Source organism: Chiloscyllium plagiosum, chromosome 43, assembly GCF_004010195.1.
Source record: "Chiloscyllium plagiosum isolate BGI_BamShark_2017 chromosome 43, ASM401019v2, whole genome shotgun sequence".
In the NCBI taxonomy this organism is placed as follows: domain Eukaryota; kingdom Metazoa; phylum Chordata; class Chondrichthyes; order Orectolobiformes; family Hemiscylliidae; genus Chiloscyllium; species Chiloscyllium plagiosum.
In genome coordinates, this window is record NC_057752.1 from 9929820 (window position 1) to 9934477 (window position 4658).

Below are 4658 nucleotides of genomic sequence, written 5' to 3' on the forward strand. Positions count from 1 at the left end.
TAACCCTCTTCGCTGTCCACTACACCTCCAATTTTAATGACATCTGCAAACTTACTAACTATACCTCTTATGCTCACATCCAAATCATTTAAATAAATGATGAAAAGTAGAGGACCCAGCACCGATCCTTGTGGCACTCCACTGGTCACAGGCCTCCAGTCTGAAAAGCAACCCTCCACCACCACCCTCTGTCTTCTACCATTGAGCCAGTTCTGCATCCAAATGGCTAGTTCTCCTTGCATTCCATGAGCTCTCACCTTGCTAACCAGTCTCCCATGGGGAACCTTGTCGAACACCTTACTGAAGTCCATATAGATCACATCTACCGCTCTGCCCTAATCAATCCTCTTTGTTACTTCTGTATGCAGAGATCTGGGTGTTCAGGTCCATTGTACTCTGAAAGTGGTCACGCAGGTTGATAGAGTGGTCAAGAAGGCATATGGCATGCTTTCCTTCATCGGACGGGGTATTGAGTGCAAGATTTGGCAGGTCATGTTACAGTTGTATAGGACTTTGGTTCGACCACCTTTGGAATACTGCATACAGTTCTGGTCGCCACATCACCAGAAGGATGTGGATGCTTTGGAGATGGTGCAAAGGAGGTTCACCGGGATATTGCCTGGTATGGAGGGCGCTAGCGATGAAGAGAGGTTGAGTAAATTAGGATTATTTTCATTAGAAAGACAGAGGTTAGGGGAGACCTGATTGAGATCTACAAAGTCATGAGAGGTATAGACAGGGTGGACAGCAAGAATCTTTTTCCCAGAATGGGGTTTAAGGGAGATATGCTGGAAAGTTCTTTACTCAGAGGGTGGTGGGTGCCTGGAATGCATTGCCAGTAGAGGTGGTAGAGGTGAGCACAATAGCGTCATTTAAGATGTATCTGGGTAGACAGATGAATGGGCAGTGAGCAAAGGGATACAGATCCTTAGAAAATAGGTGACAGGTTTAGATAGAGGATCTGGATCAGTGCAGGGCCTGTTCCTGTGCTGTAATTTCCTTTGCTCTTTGTTCTAAAACAAAAACTTTTCACTGTATCTATTTTGTCATAATTTTAATAAACTATTTTCTTATTTAATTCAGGTTGTATACCATGTGAGTATTTTTCACTTAACCAAAGAGTTTGCATAGACTTTATACATGGCTCCACAAATCTTACTTTTGCAACTCAGCACTTTATGTTTGAAACAAATCTGAAAGTCTATCATTTTTTAACAACCACTGTTCATGATTGGCACCACTTATGCCCATTGGAGAAATAGAAATAAATAGTTACTGGGAAAGAGCTTATAGGATATGTCAGTTTATAATTATCATCTGTTATTCAATCTGGTACACTATGCTGGTTGAATTAACATGACATTCAACTGGTTCCAGGTATACTTTTGCTGTGTAATACAGAACGTATTATAGTAGGAATTTATTAATAAACAGATGAAATTGATGTAGGATAACAACTTCTGTAGTGGGGAAAATGCTTGAGTCTATTATCAGGAAAGAAATAGCAAGGCATCTAGTTAGAAATTGTCCTGCTGGACAGATGCAGCATGGGTTCATTAAGGACAGATCATGCTTAACTAATCTACTGGAATTATATGAAGACGTTACGAGCACGGTGGACAATAGATACACAGTAGATGTGGTGTATCTAGATTTCCAAAAGGCATCCAGATGCCACACAAAAGGCTGTTGCGTATGATAAAGAGGCATGGCATTATGGGCAATGTATTAGCACAGACAGAGGATTGGTTAACTAGCAGGAAGCAAAGAGTGGGGATAAATGAGTGTTTTTTTCTGATTGGCAATCAGTGAATAGTGGTGTGCCTCAGGGATCAGTATTGGGACTGCAATTATTCATTATTTATATAAATGATTTGGAGTTGGGGACCATATGCAGTGTGTCAAAGTTTGCAGATGCAAAACGTGCAGAGGATTGTGAAAGTTTGCAAAGGGACATAGTTTAAGTGAGTGGACAAAGGTCTGGCAGATGGAGTATAATGTTAATAAATGTGAAGTCATGCATTTTGGTAGGAGTAACAGTAAAAAGGACTACTCCTTGAATGGTAAAAAAAAATGCCAGCATGCTGCTGTGCAGAGGGACCTGGGTGTCCTTGTGCATGAATTACAGAAGGTTGGTCTGCAGGTGCAACAAGTAATTAAGAAGGCACATGGAATTTTGTACTTCGTTGCTGAAGGGATTGAGTTTAAAAGCAGGGAGGTTATGTTGCAACTGTACAGGGTGCTGGTGAGGCCACACCTGGAGTACTGTGTGCAGGTTTGGTCTCCTTACTTGAGAAAGGATGTACTGGCACTGGAGGGGGTGTAGAGGAGGTTCACTAGGTTGATTTTGGAGTTGCAGGGGTTAGTTTATGAGGAGAGACTGAGTAGACTGGGATTATATTAATTGGAATTTAGAAGAATGAGGGGGGATCTTACAGAAATACATAAAATTATGAAGGGAATAGGTAGGATTGAAATAGATATTTCCACTGGTGGGTGAAACTAAGACAAGAGGGCAAAGCCTCAAAATTAGGGGGAGCAGATTTAGGACTAAATCGAGAAGGAATTTCTTCACCCAGAGGTTTGCGAATCTTTGGGATTCCCTGCCCAGTGAAGTGGTTGAGGCTTCCTCAGTAAATGTTTTTAAAGTTAAGATAGATAATTATTTGAACAGTAAAGGAATTAAGGGTTATGATGAGAGGGTGGGTAAGTGGAGCTGAGGCCATGAAAGGATCAGCCATGATCTTATTGAATGGTGGAGCAGGCTCGAAGGGCCAGATGGCCTACTCCTGCTCCTAGTTCTTGTGTTTTTATAAAATGGATCATAGTGAGTCAGAAGCCTGTTTTATGCACTGCCTGGGTTTCTTTTCCACCAATCTCAATTCCAGCCTTGGATGACTGTCTGTGTGGAGTTTCTTCCGGGTGCTCCGGTTTCCTCCCACATTCCAAAGATGTGCAGGTTAGGTGAATTGGCCATGCTAAATTGCCCGTAGTGTTAGGTGCTTTGGTCAGAGGGAAATGGGTCTGGGTGGGTTACTCTTTGGAGGGTCGGTGTGGACTGGTTGGGCTGAAGGGCCTGTTTACACACTGTAGGGAATCTAATCAAGAGAAAATTGAGCAGTGAAAAAATGGGCTGTCAATCCTGTTTGTTTTAAGCAATTGAACAAGACCAAGTTTACTCCTACATTCATTTTTATGTAAAGTTAACAATTTTTTTTATTATTTAATAATCAGTTGTAGTTGAGTAAAATACCTTTTGTCTAATTTTACACACAGAGGAATGATACCTCATCGTCAATGGGCAATATAAAGGCTTGACACTGTACAATGTAACTATATTCCCATCACTGTGAGAACATTAATTAAACATTTTATGCTTCTGATTCTCACTTTCTGGACTCATTCCATTGTTGGAGCTTTGTAACCAACAGAAGGACTGTATAGTGAAAACAATACCAAGCTGGGATTTCTTATATATTTTATTATGATCTTTATACAGAAAAAATCCACATTATCAATGAATTAGTTGTCACTCTTCAATCTATAAAATAACAGAAAAATATCAAAATTAACTGGAGAACAAATATTTATCAAAAGCCATACAATAAAATTGAGAACACTTTAGAAATAGCTGAGTATTCGTGAATACCTGAGATCTAAAATTAAATGACAAGTTTTGCCCGTCTATTTATATCCCCATAAGAGCCCTATGCTCCCCGTGTCACACATCATACCGTTGACAGGGCAATCTGAAAACTATCTTTCCTTGTACCTCTGTCTAACTGGTTTTATATGTATGAGAACAGAGTGGGTTGACTCATTCTTTCATCAAAGTTAAAAATCACGCAACACCAGGTTATAGAATGATGAAAGAAAGATGTGGAGATGCCAGTGTTGGACTGGGGTGTGCAAAGTTAAAAGTCACACTACACCAGGTTATAGTCCAACAGGTTTATTTGGAAGCACTAGCTTTCAGAACGCTGCTCCTTCATCAGGTAGTGTGGAGCAGGACCATAATACACAGAATTTATAGCAAAAGATCACAATATCATGCAACAGAAATGATATATTGCACAAACCTAGATTGTTGTTAAGTCTTACATCTTTTAGAATGGGTTGCAGGTTTCAGTTCATTAATACGTAAATCCCAGAACTTCTTTTAAGTCACATTCTCAAGATAACTAAAGTTTTTATAAAAAAAGTGACATCTCAGCTCAGACAATGCATTAAAGCTGTGAGGTTAGAGCTGTCTGATTTCCAAAGTGGAATTTATAAAATATTACATGGATTGACTGCCTGTAGATTGTGCAATTTTTGAGCAAAATAGAATGTACCTGCAAATATAGCTCTGCAAATACAAATTCACCCCTTAGACTTATATGTGCGTGCATGTGCATGAGAGAGAGAGTGTGTGAGTGCATGTGAGAGAATGTGTGTTTAAGCTTGGTAAAGTGCGTGTATGAGTGTGATGGAATATAAGCCTGTGAGAGGGTGTGCGCGTGGGTGAGTGTGTGGGGCGTGTATGTCTGTGTGTATGAGAGAGGGTCTGCGTGAGTGTGTGAGAATAGAAGAGAGTGTGTGTGTGTGTCCAAGGCGGACTTCGGGATGGGCAACAATGCAAAGTGGCTGAGCAGAGGCTGATAGCCAAGTGCGGTACC